The sequence below is a fragment of the Amia ocellicauda genome, chromosome 15, assembly GCF_036373705.1.
Source record: "Amia ocellicauda isolate fAmiCal2 chromosome 15, fAmiCal2.hap1, whole genome shotgun sequence".
Taxonomy (NCBI): domain Eukaryota; kingdom Metazoa; phylum Chordata; class Actinopteri; order Amiiformes; family Amiidae; genus Amia; species Amia ocellicauda.
Genome location: NC_089864.1, coordinates 18,764,040 through 18,792,008, shown reverse-complemented (window position 1 = coordinate 18,792,008; position 27,969 = coordinate 18,764,040). Strand labels below are relative to the sequence as shown.

General features: G+C 35.1%; 1 protein-coding gene across 1 annotated transcript in view; it reads left to right on the top strand.

Annotated features, from left to right (window-relative positions):
* The window catches only part of mgat4c (mgat4 family member C), a 175,534-nt gene that overhangs the window by 96,500 nt on the left and 51,065 nt on the right, over positions 1-27,969 (top strand). Inside the window, exon 4 of the mRNA XM_066724373.1 lies at positions 27,069-27,142. The gene's annotated coding sequence lies outside the window, so the exon portion shown is untranslated. The remainder of the gene's footprint in view (positions 1-27,068; positions 27,143-27,969) is intronic.

The following is a 27,969-nucleotide window of genomic DNA, read 5'->3' as shown; positions in this document are numbered from 1 at the left end:
AATAAACATGTGTGCTGTTTGCACATTTGCTATCAGTCTTATCATTTAAAGTTTATAATCACATGTATCTTCCATTCCTTTATTTCACTTTCTCATAATCCCAACTCTGACTAAGATGAGAGAGAGACAGAGATTGGATGGCATAATAAATTGTGCCTATACTGAAAAAAGAAAAGTAAACAAATAATACCAGTGTGTTTAAGTGTTATTTTATTTTAAAGATACACGAAAAAAGTTAAACTCAACAGAAATTGAGCACCATTTGACAAAAGACAAGTCAAAGACAAAGACAATATGTTTTTCAAATCTGTGCCAATGTGAATAATTGCTGATGTAATTTTATTTAAGTATGTAGTATTGTTCACCATACAAACACACAAACACCACACAAAAGTAGCACTTTGAGAAGCAGGCATTTCCATATTCCACAAATCATAGATGAGTATGTCTTTATATATATAAGTTGTCAGAGAAGTATTGGAAAGATGCTGAGAACATGAGCTTCCTCTGTGCCTGGGTTTTGTTAAACCCAGAAAGCACTTGATTCAATACAAACTCTTCAGAGCTCTAAGATATAAAATAATTGATGAAACATATATAACGTTTAATGCTTTATGAACAATCTATATCCAAACCAAAAGACTTTATCTCTTCACTGCAAAGGGAAGAAAATGAATCAAGTTAAACAGAGCTTATTTGCTGATGAGATTGTCCTATTTGCAAAAACACCCGAAAACCTGCAGATTCAAATTCAATTACTCTCAGGTGCAAGCAAGAAACCACTTAAAATGAACCTGCATAAAACCAACGTAATATTTTACAGTTTTGATAAATCTAACAAAACTGAAGTAGATGAACATACTTGAAGAAGTCCAAAGTTATATCTACCATGGACAAAAAATAGCGCAGACAGAGATATTATGGAAGAAATTAAAAAGAGTAAAAATGGGACGGAGTGGATTTGGAAGGAGCAGCATGCTGCTGAAAGGACATCTACCCATTTGCATGAAGAGAAAAGTATTTGATCAATGCACACTACCAGTGCTCACCTATGGATCTGAAACCTGGTAATGTAATGCAAAAATGTAACAGAAACTGCGGACGACACATAGAAGCATGGATGGTTGGAATAACAAGAAGAGAGAGAAAAATAAACTAATGGATCCAAGAACAAGCAATGATTTTACATAATGAAAGAGTGAAAATATGAATTTCTCTAGTTGGATATTCATAAGACCTTTAAAGGTGGCTTCGTAGCAAAAGTTGTATGGAAGTTACATATTTAAAACTTAAATTAGTTTAGTTTAAACCGTTTTCTTTTGTTCATGACAAATGCTGGCTACGTTTTCAATGTTCAAATAAAGGCAACATATTAAATCTAAGCGTATATTATATTGTACAACATGTACAAGGGTGTCTGAGCTTGTATGGACATTAAATGCACCTAAATTAGTCTTGGGGAAAAAGGAGTTTGACGATTTGAGGAATTAATAAGCCTATCTCATTTGTATGCACTGGGTGTAGCGCCCAGACTTACAAAGCCAAAGTTTTACATTTTCTTGACAGCGCCTTTGATGATCGTTGATAACATACACCAGCTCCCAAGGGACCGGATCAGACAATAAAGTGCAGGGACTCTGTCTACTGAGATTGGCTCTGCTGATCCAAACAAGAATTCATTTTCTCAGCACTTGTGAGCATGTAAGGTCTAATAAATACCTCATTTAACTGTTGATGATTAAAAGCCTCTATATTTACAATGATTAAGGAGCTCTTTGATATAAATAGTCCTACTTATGCCAACACACACACACACATGCACACGCACACGCACACACACACACACACACACACACATTTCAAACTATAAAAAAATTATGGAAACCTCCTGTTAATTAAAAATATGAATAAATAAGACAGTGCTTATTATCTGTGCTGACATGCTTATTGCAAAAAGATTATTCAGAAGATTCAAAATGGTTCCAGGTGGTAGCATACACAAAAATAAATAATAATACTCACAAAGGAAATTCCCCAGCTAAATCCACAAGTACCAGGACAGATGATCCTGATAATTAGGGGATTATGAGGAAAAAAAAGAAATACAGAAATGTGTTTTTAATTCAATAAATGTAGAAAAAGACTATCGGAAATGTAGGCTTTTTAGCACTTGAACAGACTATCACAATAAGCAAAGTATAGCAGTGATAAATGTAGCTGTGATATTATGTTTTTTTTTCTGTTCCTCTGTCAAACGTATTACCACTTGGGATCCTTCTTGGATTCATAATGTAAGGCTACCTGAAAACTATTAAAGTAACCCACACACCTCCTGTAATATGTAGCCTGCAGCCATCTAAGTTCTGTGTTGAAATAACATTCAATTCACACAGTTTATTGAAAGAGTCAACCCATGGGCAGAGATGCAATGAACAAAATGTCATATTTCTATCTAATCATTATAATACCATTAAATAACAGTGTTGATTTTTAAAACAAGATATAAAGGGATGAACTTAGCATTAAATCTGGACAATGCCTGAAAAGATTAAAGACCAGTTTTGCAGATATAGAAATCATCATGATCTTTGAACATTAAGTGATGATGTATTTTGTTCATATCACATCCTCTGCAAAATGATAAAATTCATATCACAAAAAACTGTGCCCTAAAGCACCTCATGTTATGACGTCTCGTTGAAGACTTCATTCAAAACCCAGTGATCCTCAAGCTATAATGTCCCTGCAAAACAAGTGACTGTTGACATTGTTGTGGTCTGGATGCACAAATGGTCCAACAGTACGGTGTTGTGTCATTTCTCGTAAATTAATAAAAACGAAAACAAAGAGAAGAAGGAGTGAATCTTTTCTACATTCATTTTTCAGGAATACATATTTTAATGAAAGAGACAATTCCAGGCTTTCAGATAGAATCATGTTAATTAATTTGAACATAGTAAATATGCATATCCATTTCCTCTGCCAGTCAAAAACCAGGAGACGATTGAATTCAGCTTCTGTGACAACTATCCAGACCTGGAAAAAAAAGAAAAAGAAAACATAAATTCCACAATGATCATAAGCTATTCCTTTCCCTGGCTATGACATGTGTCTGTGCATCAGGGCTGTACGGGGATATGTGTTGTTAATGATTAATGGCTATTAAAACAGGGATTCTGCAGGGTGCAGGCGGAATCAATATTCTGTAGGGGGTATACGTGGCAGCCCAGATTCTCTGTTGAGTAGACAAAAAATGTAATCATGTGAGATCTGTATTTTTTTTTCTCTTATGGCTGTTGGTTGTAAAGTTTGTTGTTGTCGCTTACCTTATTGCTCCCATCATGTGATATGTGATATATGTGATATACCTTTGAAATGGGAGCTGCCGGTATGTGTCAGAGAAGGGGATATGAACACGAGTCCTTAGGACTTTAAGAGGCACACCATACCACTACGCCAATAGGGTGCTCTTTTGTCAGGGTGTAGATATTTCATCGCATTTCATCTTGTATGTGTACATTTGATTTTCCAGTGCTTGTAATGCGGACAGTAGGTAGTATCGTACTTTTGTTTTTCTCCAGTTGACTGGTTTCCTTATTTCATTATTATTTCATTATTTTATTGTTTATTTTATCCGGATCATGGTATAGTTGTTCTGTTTATAAACAAGAACAATGTATAATCTAATATACTGGTTGGTATATTTTGTATTTAATTCAACATTCATGTTTTATTTGGACCTTTAAGGTCTACAGTATGATTAAAAAGCTAACATTTGGTTGGCGTTGTATTTAGGAAGTCAAAAGTTTAAACACACACCCTGTTTTAAATGTGTTTTCTTCCAACTGAATGAGTGTTCAACAAAATCCTTTAAATTAATAAAGAAGTACAGTTTAACTAAGAATATGTACTAAATGAACTGTTGTTTTAAATGAAGGTTGTGAATACTTGCAACTTTGATAATATTATTATTATTATTATTGTCATTTAGCAGAGACTAGCAGAGCAAAAAAACAAAACAGTAAAACACAATTACTCTAATATAAACATCACATATTCATAGTACAAGAGTAATAACATCACTAATAAAATTCAGGTAGGGTATGCATAGTAGTAATTGAGCACTTTTTCTAATTCCATTGCTTCAAAAAAGTAATACATGCTAAAATCTGTTACTCATAATTTTCGAAGGCAGCTCTTGCAGTTGCTGAGATTGTGAAACAAAAAGGGTCTGGCAGTGCAAGAACTCATTTCACTTTAGCCATCAAACAGCTGTCAGGTTTAAATAACTGCATTGCTTGCAAGCTGAGCTACACAAGGTTCCATGCCTCACTGTCAATTTTCTCAGCAATGAATTCTCTTCAGGAATCCTCATAATGAAAAAAATAAATTATATAAAAATAAAAGGCGCTCAATTTTCAGAATCCACTATATCTCACTTATCATTGTTATTATACTTCTGCTGTGGTGTGTTTGGGCATACCATTTAGCTCAATACATTGTTTGAGTTTAAATACTAAAATCCATTATCTAAATATACAAACAAAAGCATGTGCTGGGATAATTTTTCCTGTCTGAGTGCTTACAAGCAAGTCGGCTTGATATTCTGGATGAGGGAGCTTTGTAAAGCCCTAATAAAGTAGCAGGGCCAATAGCAGTAGCAGTTTCTCATTGGGAGATCTTTTGTAGGTTACAGCTGTAGTGAAATTTAAACTGAAGTGACACTTATAAAGTAGAGCACAGGGAGAGAAAATGAGCTTTTCAAACGAAGGGGGCCTATTGAATAGGCAGATTGACAGTTTTAACAGTTCAAGGAGATGAAAACTGCTTGTACCTTTTTGTGGCGTTGAGGGTCAGGATTAAAATATTGCAACTGCAGTACCGCTTCCAATCAACATACACAGCAGTTAGCAGTGACACCCAGCTCCTCTGTCAGTACTGATGAATGGTAATGAACCGCAGCCCGACGGAAACTGGTTTTCCCTCAAGATGATAAACTTTTTACACCGAAGAGCCTAAATATGTGCATGATCATATTACTTTCCTGTAATTAACATATAAGCAGTTTCAGAAATCACATCAAATAGTTTTTTTTATTAAAGCACAGTATTTCTTATTTGGGAATACAATACGTAAATATAAAAATACATAATTATTCCAATTATTATTATTATTTCTTGACAGACACACTTATCCAGGGTGACGTTTTTTTATTCCTTAAACATATATAATGCCTTTCTCATTCTCGTATCTGTATTGTTATACTACAAATGCAACTTCTACTGACTGTATATATCCTTAAATTACTGCATTATAAAAGTGCAAGAAAACTCTTCAGTTTATTGTGGGTTAAGTAAGTTGCCGATGGACGTTTCATGCTTAGCAAATTTTTATTTCAGGTTAATGGCAATGCAGAAAGCAGTTTTTTCTTTTTTTTTTCTCCCCATTATCATTAAACTCCCTATATTGTTGTGAATCTGTTGTTGTTCAGTACTGTAGAACGTGTTATAACCCTATCTTCTTTAAAACACTTCTATTCATGGCTTGCAGCTCCATCACTGATGCGAAAAACTACTCAGGTATGATCAGTTAAACAAAGTATTAAACTACGAGACGTGAGGCACAAGCCACAGCTGTACTTGGTTTAATTTGAACACGTTGTCACATGACAGCCCTGGATTCGGTGACATAAGTGTCTGGATTACTGTTCTCACGCATGTAAACAACCCTTTCTGGGATTTTCCTGCAAAAACAGCACAAGAGCTGTACGTTAATTTACATTTTAATTCACTGCTTTGCCCTTGAGCATATTGTCTCGAGTAATGTCAAAACACACATGTAAACACATGTTTTCTCAGCTGTATTTAGAACATACTAAATTATATAAAAATTGGAAAATAAATAAATTGGGGAGAAAATAAAAGAAAAACATTTTAAAGCCATCCCACACATTTATGGACACAGTCAAATACATAATGTTGCATGGTCTTTGCATTTAATGAACAGATAAAAACATTTAATGATTTTGATCAATAATATTCTGATGCGTTCAAAAGGGTGCTGAAGAGATTAATAATAATAATAATATATAATACAACAGCAGAAAGCCACTGGAAAAAACCCACAGACATTTCTGTTTTTTTGATAAGCATATGAACAACAAAGATGAAGAAACATTAGTGCACCATTGTGTAAACTGCCATGAACAAACATTTTGTTGTTTATTCCCAAAATAATCATAAGTCATCTGTCTCTCTTTCTCTCTTTGGAATGACTGATAATGAATGAGTATCTCTGCAATTCAGGATATTTACATTCAGTAACCTAAGTGTTTTACTAAATGCTTCAGAATAATCTCAGGACCAACACAGAAATGCTAATTATAGCAACGGTAGTAAATATGGAATTGTGCTTGCTTTACTTATGGGGAGAAACAATGCATTTGAATAACTAAATATATCATATTAGTAGTTTGAATTTTGTAGTGTTGGCCAGCTTTGATCACGTTCTTGTAATCTATAATTTATTAATTTCTGTGACTGTCAAATATACATCCATGCATAATTCATCAAATTGCCCCTTTTTAAATGAATTGTATGCAGTTTTTTAAATGATAAACACCATCTGCAAGCACGTTACAACAAGGCACTACACTGTATATGGTACAAGAGTACAACCCGGGTTTAGTTTAACTAGTAACTTCAATAGTGGCTTTTGACATAAGAGTGACTAACACTAAAGAGTTATCGTTAGGAGATTGTTAGATAATTATATAGCTGAACAATGGTGTGCACTATGTTTTGAAGACCTGGGTCCACAAGGGAAAAACTGCAGGGATGTTCTGTTGGAATCAGTAGTCAGAACTGTCACCCCAGTTGTCATTTTGCCAGCAAACGTATCTCAACTATATGCAGGTTTGTTTAGAACATATAATCTGTGTCGTCCTCTTCTTGCTAAGAATGTTATTCACTTCAATTATATAATTGAAAGCTAACATAATGTTGTCCTCGTTAACTCCTGGTAAATATTCGGATGGCGATAAAAGCAAAGAATAATTATAGATTTTGTAATCGAGTCAGTAATGTGACACTGCTTTTGTATTGCATGCATTTTTAATTAAGGCGAGGTTGAAAAGACTGCACAAGTGTAACAAGTAACTTGAATTAATCATGAAATTGAAAATGAAATTCTACATTAATCTTTAATGAAAAGTTTCTGGGAGCAGAGGCTTTTCATGACATGTCGTTGTAAAATGGTTGCCAATTTGATAATTGTGTTTATTCTCCCACTTAATCGTGCTGTTTCATGATTGCTTCATCCTGTTGCCCTGATTTTATGACATCATTCTGGAAACTTGCATCAAGACAGTTACGAGGTTTCCACGTGATACATAAATCTTTCAGACTTTTATTCCATGGGTTATAAATTCTCCAATGACTCAATTCACAGCTTTATTGTTGTGTATAACGATGTTGTGTATTCCTTAAGTTCTTATTTATTTGTTAATTTTGTTAATCACATAGGAATTGGGAATGCTACAAGTGTCTTTGAAATATCTCTTTACCGCTTCTTGCAGCATGATTTCCTATATGGTTTTAAAATGCAATTAAATACATTTCCTAAATAATTAAATTTGATCAGATGATTCCACATACTGTTAATTTCATGTTACATGTGTCAGTGTACATGTATAGGAAAAACATCAGGATAACTTTTCATTATGTCCCTTTTACACCATCTGCTAGCATGAAAAACTTAGTTCCATAATTAGAAAGGCATTCTGTCATTGGATGTGTATTGACTAGCTTTAACTTTCATGGACAAAATGAAGTGTGTGTAGATAGGTAGTAGGAAGTTGCTTTTATTACTTTTCTCCTTGACAATTATAGTCCTCTATTAGTTGACTTTCATAAAAATGAAGGACCCAAACTCCTCTCCAAAGTGCTTAGATCCATTCACTAGTTAAAATAAACTTTTCAAATTAATTTTGTGTAGTTACAATAACATCATAACAGGAATGTTGGCGCCTTCATGCATCTCTAATTCCTTATGCTCATACACTACCTAAATCACAGAATAGGGATTTATTGATTGTTCCAAGGCACTGACTACAGATGGCAAAAACAAGTGCTGCTGTGCTTCATGCCTGTAACTGCGTAACAGAAATGCTAAAACTTCAGATTAGTTTAAATTTAAAGTGACGCCTTTTCCTTTTGAACATGCTGTTATATGGTGTTAATAACTATATCCATAATGTACATTTAACTGGGTTTTGCCCATTTGTTTGTCATTTTTTCATATTGTTTTAGATGCGTGAAGCTTGGGAGATTTGACAGGTGTTATACACAAATACATCTGCAAGTTATATGAATTTGAAAGCATTTCTTAAAGGTTTTTGAGAAGAAAGCAAATAACACAAGGTATAGCCTGATGCACCATACAACACACTTTCTTAACCACTGGAGAAACCTTTTGTCATTTAAGTACCAGCATCTACTGGTAACTACTCTAAAACCATATTATCACCAGTGCTGGGCAGAAATACATGCCAAGAGGAAACTTGGATATGATGCATGTGGAAAGCTGTTTCAGCAGGAGTACACCTCAACATTGCCTGTAAGCTAAATTGGAGAAATTAATTTATTTTACAATTATTTTTTTTATTGAAATTCCATTTATCTCCAAACCGACATTCAAACATATTCATGAGAAACATTGTACTTCATTCGCAATCTCATGGATGGCAAAGGTTATAGCTGGGGAGGAATAAAACAAGAAAAGTAATTATAAAGATGACACACCAATTATACATGTTGTTAATGTTATAATGTGTTTAAGTTATAAAATGTATGAGGCAGATCATGTTTTGCAAGGTACAACTCATATTTCAATGCAGATACATAGGTTTCTCCTCGGAGCAAATGAATAACCGCCCGAGGTCTACAGTTTCTCTTTGTGACGGATATTACTTACTATAAGAACCGGAATGGTCTTGAGGCATAGGATGAATAATATCCAACCAGACAAAAGCATCCCTAATATAAAACAAATACTATTTAAAAAATCTATGATGTGTGCAGTCTGCTTTTCACAGCTAAATCGTTCTGCTCTCCTGAGTTGACCTAACATTTCCATTTTGCTTAGCTCAATATATTGACATTCAGCATCCAGAATAAAAAAATAGCAAACCCTATTCAGAAAGGCAAACCCACATAGCATACGTTGACTAAGAATATTAAACTTTGCTAAGCAACTCTGGAGGACAAGGTTGTCAGCACATCAGCAAAATATATTTGAGATAACAGATTCAGTACCTTTTTTTTATATACACAATCCATTTTGCATTAGCTAATGATTTCAATGCCATACAACTAAACACTTGAAACCATATTTCTTTATAATTAAAATGCATTGATTGGCAGATGCATTGTTCTGGTCCCACTCAATAATATGTATTGTATGTGAGGTATTAACAATAACCATGTCATGTAATAGAGCACAATATCAAGGTAATTCATTTCTAAAAGGATGTATTAATATTATGTGTATAAATGGTGCATGTCTGTCTTTATTGTATGTTTTTTTTTATTGTATTGTATCTATTCTAACACAGAGGAAATGAGCTAGATGTTCCTAGCTAATAGGTCTAAGTAATTCCACTAATTCCATACCATAATCTAATGTATTAACTAAAAGTAATCTTAGCACTGTTTGCATTCAACTGCACTCCATACCTTCTTGTGAATGTCGATGCTTATCCTGCATTATGAAAACAAATGAGTCTGTCCTCTTTACGCCATACTGTAATAGTTGTAGTGATGCTAATCTCTACAGCTTCCAGGAACACCTCAACATATTGTGTTAAAAATGATATACCTACCCAATGACTATGCAGATAATATATCATACAGGCATATGCCAGAATCCGCTTTTTGCTTTTCAACGGCTTTTAGTGGCAACAAGAGAAACAGGCAGAAAACAATATGGAAGCAACTTGGTAGGTCCACAGCATTGTGTGTGTGTGTGTGTGTGTGTGTGTGTAATTTCAATTCCAAAACTTGATATTAAAATAAGTAGCTGCCTGCTTTCTTTGATTGAAAATATTGATCAGTAAGCCCGTCTCGAGGTAGAATGCTTAGATTTGTTCACTGGGTAGACTGTTGAAACAAGCACTTCACGGATGCTTATCACAAAGTAATTTTTAGGTGTTTTAAACGGTGATTTTATAAGAGCCAGGGATTTACACTGCCTGACATTGATTATAACACTGCTGTGATGAAGATCAGGACATCATTGCATGGTGTAAACAACGTAATAGCATGGCATTAGCAGTTTTAAAACACACTTTAATGGCTTAAAACATCTGAGGACACCACATGACAGTAGTATCTTACTGTTTAGGCGATGGTATTTCATGCAATAAGAGCAGGAGAATCATAAAGTGAAGCTAAAGATGCATGGTTATACTATAGTTGTATGTTTTTGGAGGACATGACACAATCGCATAATCTGCAATGGCATTTGGGTGTTCGGATTAATAGACAAACTGTCAGCAGCACGTCTTCAAGTTGTTTCTGCTCTTGTAGTTGGATTTTTCATATTGTAAAATTCTTACAAGAATACAATCAATGTAATTTTCCAGAATTCGTGAGTACAAATTTGTATTATATATCAATCAATATACATGTTGTAATACAGGCCCTAGTGTATGAACCCTAATTTAAATGTGTATTGTTAGGGCAAATCTAGGTCAATAATCTTTAATAAAGCCACTTAATATATACCTATAGATAACATCAGACATGAATTTCTGAAAACGCCACACTGTGATTGGTGCACTCCTTTGCTATGATTTATAATACAATTAAAATATGCTATGATTCATACAAAGCCAGAACTGGTGACATTAATCAGGCATGACTCAGCTTAGATCATTAAAATGTGTCAAGAAATCTAAATTTAAAAAATGATGTCTTATTCAATAAATACCAGCCTGTGAAGATCACTCATTGAAATGAATTATAATAAAACTGTACCCTGGAAAATAAGCATATGGAGCAAGATTGTTTATAAGTTAAAATCAAAGGTAAATGTTGTCAGAAGATGACACTGATAGCACCGTGTGAGACTGTTGAATGGAGCTGCAGTAAACAGGAAGAAACAAAGCACATTAAATCAATCAATTGTATGTTTGGTGGAAAACAGACCTGGCCTTATGTTATAGATTAACTCTCTTCAAGATGAGTAAATCAGATGGCTTTCATAATGATACATACCTGGGGGTTATGACCTCATTCAACAAACATATACTGGTTTAAATGTTGGCGCCATAGCTTTGAATCATATCCTATATAAACAATCACATTCTATCCAAACCACAATAAATTATATTAACCCACCATGATATGCATAAAGTATAATTAATATATGTGTACTACATTGCTTAAACATTACATCAGATCTTTCAGTTAATTTCTTCTCATCCAGAAGTTGTCTTCCAGTCTTGGTGATTACAGATTAATATAAGTTTCATGTTTCTGCTTCCCTTTGTAGCAAGCAGACCTTTTAAAATATAAAAAAGCAGTCAGTTTAGACAGTAGTTATAATTCCTCTAACAGTTTTACATCAGACGGGAAGGACATTGTTTTAAAATATTCATCAAATGCATTATTTATATGTATTTTGTATGCATCAAATGGTGTTTTATGTGTGTATGTATTTGTATTTGTTTGTTTGTTTTAGGGGACATGATCGAGAATGCTTGATTGAACAATGTGCAAATATAATGTGTTTGTACTATACATGGACTTCATTTCAAACAGTAGGACATACTAATGTTTTCTCAACGAAGCAGTCCAATACATTTACTTTCAAAATGTGTGTTTGTGTGCACAATCTGAAACAATAGAGGCTGCAGCTGTGTTTATAAAACAAAGAAAAGTGAATAAGTGGTTTCTGTCCCCAGCGTGAGGTTTTCTATTTTCTTATAACGTGCATCAAACTCTGTTCTTTTCATGAATCCATCCCCAAATATAGCATACATCATTCATGAAAACCTGGCCCTGCACACAGGTTTACCATTAGTACAAGACATGGGATTGCTATGAAATTAAGCAAACCCTTAGACTGTAATGCAGCAGTTAAAAAGCATGATTAAACATGAACAGCCTCTTGCCTGTTTGACAGACTATTGAGCAATTAACCTCTAGTAAACCAATTGCCGTTTAGCAATTGATGACAAGGGTAGGCCTAGAGAAACTGCATAGTGTTTTAATAGATGGCACTTGCAAGCAATAGAGGTTGAATTGCATGGCCACTGCCTTTGATCACAAATCCCATTATCTTGACAATATCGAATTTCCCCATTAATTTACTTAATGAAATGGGCAGTGAGTACTCTACGATATAAATTGTATAAATTTAACAGATAAAGGTCAAGTGAAAGGTTATCAGACATGCATTGTAAGAAATAACCCTCCCCCCCACACACACACACATCTGAAACCCAGAACTGTCCATTGTACCTTGCCCAGTAATACAGAAAATAAAGGAAATTACTTTCTTTCTAAGAAGTGATGATAAATAAATCCCAGAGTTGGTATTAATGTCACTGAACTAAAAGCTCCGCCGCCTGCACCACAATCTCAGACAAGTATCAAAACTGGTTACTATGACTACTAAAATAAAAACAAAACACTCAATGTTGTTATTTTGTGCAGACTTCACAAATTAATACAGCATCTTTCTCTGATGGGTGTAATACTTTACTCATCTAATGGCCCTTAGTATATAAAAGCTTTTGAAAATGTCAAAATGTGTCTTAATGTGTGTCTGTCGTGTAGCTTGATTTCAAATAAGTGTAGAGAAGCCTTTTTTTTTTTCACAGAACTGGAATTGATATTTTTGTAAACATGAAACATTTCCATGATTTGAAAAACTATATAATCTGTCTAGCTCTAGTTTCTGAAGCTTTTGGAAATGAAAACCTCATATAACCTATGCTTTCTTATAGTATAAATAAAAAATACTATACATTACAAACCGTCATATGTGCCGGATAATAAATTACAGGAGATTCAGGACATTGTTGACTTGTTGAAAGAGGGTAATTTGTCACACACAACACACGTGTTGGACTACAGCACGCTTCACTAACACTACGGGCATAAACATATTTAATGCCTGCCTTTCACAGTATCTTTTTCCCTTTGCCTGACAGCCCCCTAGCAAGTGAAATGCAATAATGTAAAATTGATTATATTCTTTCCCTGGCATAGAAAGGTCTAGATGTGTTTTTCTCAATCTTCTTTATTAAAAGAATTAGTGTTTTGTGTTGGTGTTGATGGATGTGCCGTGTGGCTGTTCAAGAAGAAAAAAACTCCTGTTGAGATTTATCACAGCAAACAACTTGCTTTTTTTTCTGCTTTCTGAATCACTAAATTCTATTTTCAATACAAACGGATGTTTATGTCCTTGTGTTAACTTATTTCCTCCTTTTAATGGGAATATTTTATGAACCTTGAATGTCAAAAGAGTGAATATGTTCTGTGAAAAGCCCATCTGTTAAAAAAAGGCAGAGCTTTGCAAAGACTTATTTTGATCTCCTGATTCGTTTAGAGATCAATTGTTCATCAATAATGTATGTAAGAGACTAAGCAAAGTCAAGCCCCAGCTTAACAATAAGACTGAAAAGCTCATTACCAATATTGATATGGGTTTTAATTTCCTTCTGTGTTTATTCATTTATAATTCACATAGTTGTTGGGATGCATACATGTCAAAGCATAAACTGTGTAAAACAAGGTCAAAATGAAACTTATAATAATACATTATATATATATATATATATATATATATATATATATATATATAGTATACTATATTTTAATTAATATTCTTCAAATATCTGTAGAATATTGTTTTTCATTTGGAAGATGAAAGATGTATCAGGCAACAAAAGATGAACATTTTGAAAGCGGATGTAGACTCTATATAGGCACTATATATATATATATATATATATATATATATATAGATATAGATATACATTTGTATAGAATTGTTTATTCTGCCTGTACACACAATCTGTCACTAGAAAACGGAACAAATTGGAAGGATAGCAAGTGCAAAACCAAGCCAGCAGAGAAAGACGCAACTATTGGATAAAACCTCTCTATTTAATTCATTTATTAAATGCTTTACTTTATTTTCATTTGTTTGTCGGACTGATTTATATAGTTTGTGAATTTCCAAACTGTTTATTAGCAGTTTTATATATTTTATGCAAACATTTCCTTTGCGTTGGTGTATTTATTTACTTACAAAGTGAATACAACCAATACTATAGAGATCAGTAATGTATTATTATTAATTCCTTTGGAAAGGAGCAGCAGTGGTTAACTGAAAACACATTGCACGATAACGTGAGTAACACTGCAAACTTTTAATCTAGAAATAATATCATGTTAATTAGGGGAAAACAAAATACAGGTTTGCCATTTTTACAGCTGCAGCAACAGAGGGTGAAGCATTCAAACCGCAAATGTTATCTGTGACCACAGAAACAATCCCTCCCTCGAGTGGAGCTTCCACCTACCCACAGATATCCTATACACGAGAGAAGAGATGATAGGGGTGACATTTGTGGAAGGAATTAATCATATTTGTGGTTACAGATTACATTTGTGGTTTGCACTGAAGTATAAGGGTGTATTTTTCCTACTCTCCTACTGTCTATTCTTTGTTCTTCTTCTCCAGAAGTTTTAGGAATATATTGCTGTTTCAGTTATATAACATAAGTCAAGACATTTGATTTGTTTATCGTATATAATTAATTATTACTATTAGTATGCACTTTTCCTGGCAGGGTTTACAAAAGGAGATATTTTGGGGCCTAATTTTGAATTGCTCTTATGAATGTAATCTTACCTATATAACTATCTTCACAATTAAAACTGTAAGATGTAATGATGACATACGTGATTTTTTTTTTTTTAATTTACGTTGTTTTATTTATATTTTGTAGGTAATGAGCACAAACTTAAAGTCACTGGTGTCATATTGTTCTACTTTATTTCTAGGAACATTCCCACTATTGTTCATCTAAGAAATGTATTGTCTGAGTTATAATTGGTGTGTGGGGAACTGCAGCATGAACTGTTTATCCTGTACTTAATTATTTACTGTATCTACTGAATCATGTTAGAAAGTATTGTAAATGCTACAGATTCACTCCACTCTCTCTTGGCACTGGAAAAGACAGACTTATATACATACTTAATCTTGGTTTTATCAGTGACCATATGCATATGGGTTCAGTCACTTGATTAATGGTTGCCCCATTTGAATACAGGGTCAGTTAATTCATTTTTGTAGCCAGCTATGTGATTATATGATGACCTCCTTTCTCCAGCTATCTAGTGCAATATTCATTTAATGGAATAATGTGGAAATGTGAATGTTATAGATGATTCTGTGCTAAATAGGAGGAGATCCCTTTATCCTGGGGGATGTAAAACGTTTGCCTTCAGTCGGTATTGCAATTCATGAAGCACATTTCTGAAAATGAATCCAGAAAACATATTTTATGTCTCAGATATTTTTTACTATATATTCTATTGTTGTATGTATCTATAATACTGTTTTTTGCCATTAATATACACTCACCTAAAGGATTATTAGGAACACCATACTAATACTGTGTTTGACCCCCTTTCGCCTTCAGAACTGCCTTAATTCTACGTGGCGTTGATTCAACAAGGTGCTGAAAGCATTCTTTAGAAATGTTGGCCCATATTGATAGGATAGCATCTTGCAGTTGATGGAAATTTGTGGGATGCACATCCAGGGCACGAAGCTCCCGTTCCACCACATCCCAAAGATGCTCTATTGGGTTGAGATCTGGTGACTGTGGGGGCCAGTTTAGTACAGTGAACTCATTGTCATGTTCAAGAAACCAGTTTGAATGTCTCAACAGAAATCAAGACTCATCAGACCAGGCAACATTTTTCCAGTATTCAACTGTCCAATTTTGGTGAGCTTGTGCAAATTGTAGCCTCTTTTTCCTATTTGTAGTGGAGATGAGTGGTACCCGGTGGGGTCTTCTGCTGTTGTAGCCCATCCGCCTCAAGGTTGTACGTGTTGTGGCTTCACAAATGCTTTGCTGCATACCTCGGTTGTAACGAGTGGTTATTTCAGTCAAAGTTGCCCTTCTATCAGCTTGAATCAGTCGGCCCATTCTCCTCTGACCTCTAGCATCAACAAGGCATTTTCGCCCACAGGACTGCCGCATACTGGATGTTTTTCCCTTTTCACACCATTCTTTGTAAACCCTAGAAATGTTTGTGCGTGAAAATCCCAGTAACTGAGCAGATTGTGAAATACTCAGACCGGCCCGTCTGGCACCAACAACCATGCCACGCTCAAAATTGCTTAAATCACCTTTCTTTCCCATTCAGACATTCAGTTTGGAGTTCAGGAGATTGTCTTGACCAGGACCACACCCCTAAATGCATTGAAGCAACTGCCATGTGATTGGTTGGTTAGATAATTGCATTAATGAGAAATTGAACAGGTGTTCCTAATAATCCTTTAGGTGAGTGTATGTTGATATGTTGGTAAATATTTAGGGGACCTTTCATTGTATAGCCACAGAAGGAGTACTGTTCTCATTATATTGTCAAGTGACAATGGCTGAATTGGGTGTGGTATAGTTATACACTATTACTGTATAGTTATATACTATTACTGAGGTAGTATGTTTCAAATTATGATAGTGTTTTTTAGTTGTGTTTTGTCATTTTGTGCATTTAAATATATGTATACAATTACAATCATGTTATTGATCTATGTAATCTTCAAACATGAAGTGCATACAGTTTGTTTGATTGTAAGTATTTCTATCATTCTGTGGATATTTGATCCACATAATTAAAGTGTTGCTGTCTAGAAACTTTGGACTGGATCCAAGACATAATATTAAAAAATAAAATAAATACATAAATAAATAAAAATGCAAAATGTATTCCATGCCACTTATAAAGCATTCTTGATATTTTTCTAACAACAGACTTACTAGCGCTTGATGTTGGCTGAGAGCAATATTTAATTTTATATGTATTACCTTTTATCTATGAGAAGATGTTTATGATTCAACTGTGGGTCAGTTGTTTTCAGAACTAGACCGATGCCAAGATGTAAATGTTCCTAGTAAGATTATTTGTATTACTACAACAGTGAAGTACAGATGAGCAAACACACATGGGATTATGAACATGACATCTTCACTCTTGCTGGGCATTGGTGGAGTTTACACCAATTTTTACCTTATATGAGACAATATGCCTGAGTCACAGATGAAATGCCCCTCTCACTCTCAGGGTTTACCTGATTTAAGTTTATTGCACTCAGGACGAGCTGCTGTTTACCGAACGTTAAGGGCAAAGGAATTAATTAATATGTATATTAGCTCTACGTACAGCTCTCGTTCTGTTTTTGCAGGACAATTCCAGAAAGGGTGGTTTACATGCATGAAAACAGTACTCGAGATGTTACATCACAGAATCCATGGCTGTCATGTGACAACTTAAACAGTGCACAGCTGTGGCTTGCGCCTCACATACTTTATTTAGTACTTTGTTTTACTGATCTTACCCAAGTGGTTTTTCACATCACTGATGGAGCTGCAGGCCGTGAATATAAGTGTTTAGGATTACAACATGATGTGCTACTGATGTAATATTGAACAGTGCACAACAGACCCACAACAATGATCTCAGTAGCATTTACACGTGGGTTTATGTGGAAATGGGTGTGTTTTTGTCATTTGTACGTCATTTACTTGAGTATTTGGGATTTACCCTTTCCTTCTCTTGGACTGCAAACCTGATTCTCCCATGTTCTCCCACACTGCATGTAACCTCCCCCATTGACAGAAGTGTTTTTGAAAATATACCTCTAAATAACCTCAGACATAAGTAACCATCAAAAACAACTAACGATAGATTTATTTTAGACAACTTCAAAGATGTCAAAAAGAAATGTACCCTTAATGGGCATTAAACCATTCAGATAAGTAACTGATCATATCCACTTCAGGGAACTATCAGGCAACAATCTCATCCTTCACAGTACAGAATGGGCAGTAAAAACGCTGCAGAAAGTCTGGTTACAAACTTTGTAACATTAGTTTACTTATCTGTTATATAAAACTGAACTAGACCTACCCCAAACATTTGCTGCCACCCTCTGTTACTTTTAGTATGCTTTAAAACTCTGAACTCTGTTCCTCCCTGAAACTCTTTCCTCTCAAAGGAGCAGTTTGTCAGTGAAAGCACAATCCAGTCCCTCACTCCAATTATCTGGCACACTGTGTGAAAATCTCTCATCCTCCCTACTGAGTCTGCATTTACAGTTTCCCATTCTGACCTCTACCCCAACTTCCACAGTGTAGTCTGTAACATTATTCTCCTTGTTATGTCACTGTAAAAACCCTGAACATAATTACCATATGGTCATTTGTTATCATTAGTATGTATTAATTTCAACATTTGCAGCACTGTAAATTAAGACAAGGTCAGAAGAGGTAATCAAATTTTAAAGCTGTCATGCAACCAAGCTACTAATGCCTACAGAAATAAGTCCAGTATTTACAAAGGTCTTACCTTGCCCAAGAGATTCTCTTCACAATATATTTAAAACAGACAACTAAAGACAGAAACACTAAAGAAAGCTGATGTTACATAAGTTGTTCGATGTTTTCATATGTAGGTTATTAGGATCAGATTCTTAGTGTTGATACGTGATATTTTATTTTAAATCTCACAGATTTGTTGGAGGCAATTAGAGAGCCTACAATTATGAAATTTTCATTTAATAGTTTAGAATCTGTACAGCTTAATAACAAACAAACAAAAAACAGTAATAATCAAACATCCTTACAAAAGACAACAGTATATATATTTTGGAACATATTGTAGTAAATGCAGATTGCAAAAATAATGATATACCCATATGCTTAATAACTCTGCAAATATTGTTTTCTGATTAACAGTGGGACAGTGCTACCCTTTTATGCATATGGTGTTGAAAGGTTAGAAGCTCTACTGTGGAAAAACTGTTGGGGAAAGATGGGGTTTGTATTCAACACACAGACAAACAAACCAAGAAATTAAAGATAATACTTTCAAATGTTACACTTATAGTGAGGGAAAAAAGTATTTGATCCCCTGCTAATTTTGAATGTTTGCCCACTGACAAAGAAATGATCCATCTATAATTTTAATGGTAGGTGTTTTTTAACTGTGAGAGACAGAATAACAACAACAAAATCCAGAAAAATGCATTTCAAAAAAGTTATAAATTGATTTGCATGTTAATCAGGGAAATAAGTATTTGATCCCCTATCAATCAGCAAGATTTCTGGCTCCCAGGTGTCTTTTATACAGGTAACGAGCCGAGATTACGAGCACTCTCTTAAAGGGAGTGCTCCTAATCTCAGCTCGTTACCTGTATAAAAGACACCTGTCCACAGAAGCAATCAATCAATCAGATTCCAAACTCTCCACCATGGCCAAGACCAAAGAGCTGTCCAAGGATGTCAGGGATAAGATTGTAGACCTACACAAGGCTGGAATGGGCTACAAGACCATCGCCAAGCAGCTTGGTGAGAAGGTGACAACAGTTGGTGCGATTATTCGCAAATGGAAGAAACACAAAATAACTGTCAGTCTCCCTCGGTCTGGGGCTCCATGCAAGATCTCACCTTGTGGAGTTTCAATGATCATGAGAATGGTGAGGAATCAGCCCAGAACTACACGGGAGGATCTTGTTAATGATCTCAAGGCAGCTGGGACCATAGTCACCAAGAAAACAATTGGTAACACACTACGCCGTGAAGGACTGAAATCCTGCAGCGCCCGCGAGGTCCCCCTGCTCAAAAAAGCACACGTACAGGCCCGTCTGAAGTTTGCCAATGAAAATCTGAATGATTCAGAGGAGAACTGGGTGAAAGTGTTGTGGTCAGATGATACCAAAATCGAGCTCTTTGGCATCAACTCAGGAGGAGGAGGAATGCTGCCTATGACCCCAAGAACACCATCCCCACCGTCAAACATGGAGGTGGAAACATTATGCTTTGGGGGTGTTTTTCTGCTAAGGGGACAGGACAACTGCACCGCATCAAAGGGACGATGCACGGGGCCATGTACCGTCAAATCTTGGGTGAGAACCTCCTTCCCTCAGCCAGGGCATTGAAAATGGGTATTCCAGCATGACAATGACCCAAAACACACAGCCAAGACAACAAAGGAGTGGCTCAAGAAGAAGCACATTAAGGTCCTGGAGTGGCCTAGCCAGTCTCCAGACCTTAATCCCATAGAAAATCTGTGGAGGGAGCTGAAGGTTCGAGTTGCCAAACACCTTAATGACTTGGAGAGAATCTGCAAAGAGGAGTGGGACAAAATCCCTCCTGAGATGTGTGCAAACCTGGTGGCCAACTACAAGAAACGTCTGACCTCTGTGATTGCCAACAAGGGTTTTGCCACCAAGTAGAAGGGGTCAAATACTTATTTCCCTCATTAACATGCAAATCAATTTATAACTTTTTTGAAATGCGTTTTTCTGTCTCTCACTGTTAAAATACACCTACCATTAAAATTATAGACTGATCATTTCTTTGTCAGTGGGCAAACGTATAAAATCAGCAGGGGATCAAATATCTTTTTCCCTCACTGTAGTTTAAACATTTCACTCTCAATTCAATAATTACATATTTTAAAGAACTTACTTTCACACCAAAATGTAAAATAAATGTTTTGTTATAAGCATTAGTTTAGTAAGTGAGTACCTCATAATGCCCAGTGAGTTGAGAATTCATGCTTAATTAAAGTAAATGTTGACTAGCCCTTTCCTTATCAAGTATTATTTTGTTTCTTCACCTTTTAAATCCAGCAGTAGGCTTTGTCTTATTTGATTAATTATCATGGCTGTTATTCTTGTTATATCACAAATATAATGCAGTGGCGATTCCAGACAATGTGAAACGGGGTGGCCAAGGGGGTCCAGTACTTATTCTTTGGGTGGCACCGCGTTTGTTGGCACATTAGTTTTTGTCCTTCCTGGCTATCCTCAGACAATCACAGAGCTACTCTGAATATATTCAATTTAACCCATTAGTTGTTGTATGGTAATCCTTCAGGTGGGTTACACAGTCAGTCATTCAGCAACCAGATTCATTTTAGCAAAGGTGTAGTGATAATTAACACGTTTATTTATGTCAGTTTTTGCAGGTAATTTTAAATCCTTTTCTGCCTCAAAATGTCCCGGGATAGCAGGTCAGGCAGCAGCCCTGTTTCTTCACTGTAAGTGTACGTTTTTTAAGGCTTGGTTACATACCTGAATGCAACCATATATAATACACCAATTGACCATGGTATCTCTCCTCTTGGTGCATTATTATTATTGTTTGGTAATGGGTTTTCATTAGCGCTAATTAGCAGCAAAACAGCCGGAGAGACCGTCACGCATAAATTAGCCGCAGCTTCGAGTGAGCTGGATTGCCACAGAGGTGTCACTTTTTATACACTTAGCGTTAAAACCTACAAATAAAAACTACACACATTAAACCTTTAAAGCATGGTTATTCTGCTGTAAAACTTTTTTTTTTTTTTAATTTCTCCCGACAATTTGAGTGATGGGGGGGGTAAGCTTCATAGCGGGGTGGTTGTGGTGCCCCCTGCCCGTCCTGCCCCCCCCCAGAACCTCCCCTGTGCTGTAGTGACTTATTTTGTTGTATACTTTAACTTTGTCATAGAGGCATGACCTTTAGTTTAGTCATGGAAGACAACATCCATCTAACATTTTTTGACAGCTATACTTCATGGGTTTTATTTTCTGTTTTTCAAGGTCATTATTCTGGCCAATCATCTGAGCAATGGTTGCAGCTATCCCTTAGAAGGTCCTGGAAGACATTTCAAACAGAAAATAAGAACATGAAGAGAGAAGCAAACATATCCTCTCCATTAACATGTCCCTCGGCTCCTCTTTGAGCGTTTGATTTGCTCTCCAGCCTTGGCTTGAACCATCCAAGTTATTATTCTTTTACTTTTGCCCTATTCCCAAAGATGGCTGGGACCTTTCAATCCCGACTGTTGAAGACTTCTTGATTTTATCTGATTATTTTCTTACAGGAAATCAGCAATATATATATATATATATATATATATATATATATATATAAATATCTGTGCTCAATTGGCTTAGATGTACAGTAATGAATAATAGTGAATAAGTGACACTACCCTATAATTGTTTCACACACCACATGAAAGGAAATTTGGTGGGATTTAATTTAATATGAAGACAAAAAAAACTGAGGCTGAAGAACCCAGTCGGGATGCATAGATGATAAATTTATTTATTTAACATGCCAGGCCTGGAAGGGGCCCAACATGGAAGCACTCTACCTCAGCAGAGACTTATTGAACAGCAGAAGTGGACAGCCTTATATACATTGCAGGGCATGTGGGTCTGTGGCCGGGGTCTGTCACTGGGGGTTTGCCAGAGTGTTATTTCTGACCCTTGTAATGATCATGGTAGTCTTCCTCGGAAGAGGTGTGGGATCCAAATAACAGATTTGAGATACTGTACATATATATATATATATATATATATATATATATATATATATACACCGTTCAATGTTAATATACATTTTTAGCATGCCGCTTTCCAAATTGTGGAACATACAGTTTAACACTACCACATTATGCCACCATAGCTTGATTCCCGCTTGCTGACATTATGATAGAGCTGTGGTATAGGCTAGAAAAGCATTTCCTTAGCAGTGACAAGATGTTTATGTTTATGTGGCAAGATGACTGCGTGTAGAGAAGGGGTGTTTCAGTTTTTGTTTTAATTTGTTTGTATCATATAGACATTGACTCAAGTCAGATGGAGACTTACTTTTGTGTTTTGAGTCAAGTCACGTATTTTGAGCACTGATTCAAGTTGAGTCGAGTCGAGTCTTGTCTTGCAGGGACTCAAGTCGAGCCTTTTGATAACAATGACTCGAGTCACTGACTCGAGTCAATACATTGTAATTTGTCCTTTTCTTTTTCAGAGCTTACAGTTTTCAGGTTTTTTTTGTGATGAAGAAAGGTTGGATTATGACACTTCTGTTTCTCTTTGAAGTGATTATGAGGTATCAGTTTCTGAAACAGCATTTTCCTTGAGAATAAATTAAGCAAGCTACATTCAGCACCCAGTGTATAACAATGACTACAGCAGGTGCATTCAGAAATTGGTATTAGCTTCATATTTGTTAGACATGGAAACACAGTCGATGCATGTAATTATTATTGAGCTCATATGTGTTGTGATCCTTTGCATTGGGACATTTCTTTACATATAATGCTAAACTTAATTAACCGAGTGGCTCTAATTTATACCATTATAAACAAAGTTCTATCTTGATGCCTACATTTTGATTGGATTTAGATTAATGTAATGTTTAAACCAGTTACATTAGTAAGTAAGCTAAGAAGATATTTCAGAAAAGGATATCTGTTACATGTTCTGAGGACCGGAAACCATAGGTCAGCTCACTACATTGTGACATCATCTTTTAAGTGCAGTTTTATACATTATTTGAATGTTTCCATAAAAGACAATGCTGTAACAATTGTAGCGTAAGGCACACTTATAAATTTCAATTAAAGGAGTGAATTTATAGTATCACGCAGACACCAATTACAAAGATATAAATTGTCAAATTTATTCAAAAACAAAGACTAAATGTAGCACTACACTAATTATACAAAAGGGAAAAACTAATTAAAATTCAACTCTAGATCAACAAATCAAAGACAAATCACTTCCGTTACCAAATCAAAGACCATGGGATCGCATATGATAACACAAATCGTTAAACAAAAAAGGTTATAAACACATTGACTACAATACCGGTTAGTAAGACGAAGGTGAGTCTCTCATTAGTATTGTTAGTCGGACATTAAATAACTACGCAGGTTAGTATTTATGTCAGGTAACTTCTCGTTATATATATATCAGTCTCATTTACGTTTAGGTGCTGAGAAAGATCCTATCATTACTTGTTACCACAATTTCCTTTAACTGATTGTTATTCAATGATTAAGGATAGGCAGGGCCACCAATAATCTAATGTCTATTAACTTGTGTCAATTTCAGACTAAACAGTTAAACAGGAATGAGAAGATATTTCTCGGCTTTGACAGATTTTTTTCCAAAATTATCAACAAAACAGTTTAATGCAACACACATTCATATTTAAGAAAACTAAATGATATTACACATTCTATAGTTATGAATCACAGATTAACATTTCTAATTGATTTCTCAAATGTCATGAATCACAAACTCCAAACTGTTAAACTTATCTGAACTTCGTCGCAGAGAGGCCTCTCTGTCTTCGGGCTCAGATAACAGCACACGATATGAGGTCCGTGTGGTTGGAACAAAGGCAGTCCGGTTCGGCTTTGTCCAAGAACTTCCACTCAGTCGATGCACCTGGAAGTTGGGGTTTTGTGAATGTAGAGTCTTTTCCAAACAGATTTTCCACTGGTTTGAAGGCCCCAAGGTTGTGCACAAAATCTGCTTGGCAAGCAGGGTCTCTCACCGACTTAGTCAATTGTCCAGCTGTAAAACTCCACTGATCAGGTGGGCACAGGTGGGCAGCGCAGTCTGTAAAGTTCTTTATTTAATAAAGTCCTTTAAAAGAATTCTTCGTACGGCTCAATCTCCTTCTCCCAGTTTAACTCTTCTGTTGCCGGCAAAGACTTGGTTGGTTTCTGGTAACAGAGCTACAGGTAGAGCTGTGGCATCGAGTTTCTGGTTCAGGTGAGAGAGAGAGAGAGAAAGACTGTCCGCTGTTCCTTATAGTCTGTCAGATCAATAGGTGATTGGTCCCTGAGTTCTTGAGATTGGATTTCGGTTTTAGCCCCCAGTGTCCTATTGGAGGGGGGCTTGATTTATGACTGATGTAAATCCATGCCATCTTTTGGAAATGCCGGTTGGCCCGGGTTCGTAGCTCTATGTCGGGATTTCGGCTCTCATCCACTTCAAAGAGTTTTTATCACCTACAGGCCCCTTTCTCCAGACATCTCATAACAGGATTCCAACCTATTTGGCCTCTTCTCGGTGCCATCATCCCCAAAACTGTCACTTTGATGTAAACCAGTTCCCAGCTGATGAGTTTGATAACTTTGGGGGGGAGAGGTCTTCTTTAGATCAGTGCTTCAGCTCAGAGCTAAAATGCTCTTATCAAAATACACCAACATAATGCTACACAATAGTGCACCCATATGTCCACACCATTTAATACTACTTCTGACAAATATATTTTGTAAAATGAACTATTATTCAGAAAAAAGAAAGAAGGAAACACCCATCAGACATATCCATTCTGATAAGCTGATGTTTGAATGAATCTCATTTCCTCAATACATTAAAGCATTTATTCAAGGTAGAAGCATAATGATAGGTAAAATTATGATTCATTTTTCAAATCTGTCTTGTGGAAAGATTTATTCCTTATGTAAGGGACATTGAATTGAATGTGGACATTCTTTAAGGTTGTTTTAAAAGCAAAACAAGATCCCAAATGTACTAGCAACTAAGCTGTCCTATAAAGAATAATTAAAAGAAAGTAAATCAATGTTCTTTTCATGGTCTGCCCAAAGCCAGATCTAAATCCAATTTTAAATCATGGGGATTTACACAGAAAAGAAAATGAATTACCACAGATGTCAAAGAGAGCATGGTTAAATAATTCAATTACCCAAGTGTGGAATGACATTTTATCTGATTTTGTCTATCAATGGCAAAGAGGTCAAGAAAAAAGAAAGGGTGCACCACTACTAAACAGTGATGGGGATGTACATCTTCAACTTCAAAAAATAAAAATGGAAATGGTGCAGGATAATAGCTGTTAAATGTTTTTTGATAATTGTTTTTCCAATGTTCTTCTATGAAGTGTCTGCCAAGAATACAGTAAATGTGTTAGTCTGCAAATTAAGCATAATATATGTTTAAAAACTGTGCATAAATAATTTAAAATAACTAAGAATCCATACTTAAAAATCTATTTTACTTTGCTGACATTTTAAGCATCACTACCTAACAAATTAATCAAAATGTATGTTACTGTTATAACAATTATTATTGCTTTGATTATTTTAATCACATTAATCATACATTAGGTAATGCTGATAACTCAGTTAGTGTTCTTCTGTGACTTTGAATATGATGCCACAAACTGGCAAGATTATGTCACATGTCTGTAATGTGGATGCAAAGGTGCCCTATTTACAAAGTTGAGGTTTTATTCTTTCACCATTGTACTTTGCATTGTCCAGCAATGTGTAGTTTTGAGTCATTGTAGTAGAAAGACTTGGTCCAAGGGATGATTTAATTAATTAATAATGATGAAAAGATAACATGTTTGCAGAAATGGACAATGATTAATGGTTTTAGAATATAAACTATTTGTTGACAGTGCTCAACCTACTAAATTAAGTGAAAAGCAACTATCTTGTTACACTATCCTCAAATAAATTCTATATACAGAAACCATTGTCTTATCACCAAATTATTATTAGATAGCAAGTGTGGTTCTTTTAAAAGTTAGGATTATTTATACATTAATTCAAGTGAAAGTACTAGCAGTAATAGCCAGAGTCTAGTACGAGTGCTACAGTAGTAGACTATTGACCAGTAAAGCTCTACAAGCAATTTCCTGAAAGAATCTCATGAATCATGAACATGGATTAGCAATCTTCTGCTTATGCATACAATATTAAATGCATTACACTGGTTTTCATTTCACAATTTCTTAATTTGTTATATAAAACAGAAAACTATTTGACATGTATTTCATTAATCCATTACAACATATTGTTAAAAAAATATAGAAATATAGAAAAAAAAGACTGAAAACTGAAATGTTCTCCACTTCTCCACTCCTTATATTCTTGAACTATTTAAAGATTTTTATTTTATCCCGATTCATTTATATTTATTCATTGTTTCAGGTTAGAATGGCCTTGTTTGAGCAGATGTAAAATGTCATCAGCAGTGTTTTCATCCTGAAATACTTTTTTTGAAGGTAAGCAAACTTTATTTATAATATATGATTTAATGATTTGATGGTAGTTTAATTGTTGGGAAATTAGGATATTTTTTATGAATGTACCATATCAAAGATGTTATTGTATCATTTAGAATGAGTTCTAATTGGTCTAATTCATGTTATATATTGTTTTATTTCATTATTATTTCAATGGATCTTCCCATTAGATAAAAAAAAACAGTGCTATGCCATCATATAATACAATGCACTTTCTATCAGAAACCACTGTTTATGAGAGAAGAAACACTTTATGAGAATGAAGGTAATTCATGGTGAACACGTTTTCCTCTGTTAAGGAAAATTAAGTATTGTTTCCCGTAAAAGTTATTGACAACATTCTAACCAAAATGGAGGGAATCCTAATACATATGTGCCTTCCTAAGTTTATATGTGTTTAAAAGGTGTTTATATACACCTATTAGGTCTACTCATCTATCTCCTGCATCCTTGTGGTTTAGTTCTGATTGCAATATTACATTTGACAGCTTTACATCCACCACAATTTTGCAAGTCTCTTTCTAATGACATTCAATCCCCTTTCCCCATCATTACTATATCCTTCCGTCCTTCAGTTCATCCTTGGAGATCAGCAGAATCTGGTTTGCTCATACATTACTAATGATGTGAAAGCTCAGAGGTCTATTAAAATGCAATTTTGACTTTTTTACCTCACGAGAAAATGCCATTATCACGTGATTTAAAGTTCTGTCTATGATCTTTCCACGGTCAAACTGAGGCAAATAGAGATTCTAACAATTTTGTATCTACTTTTTTGGGGGTGTTATTTACTCCTAGAAACCATA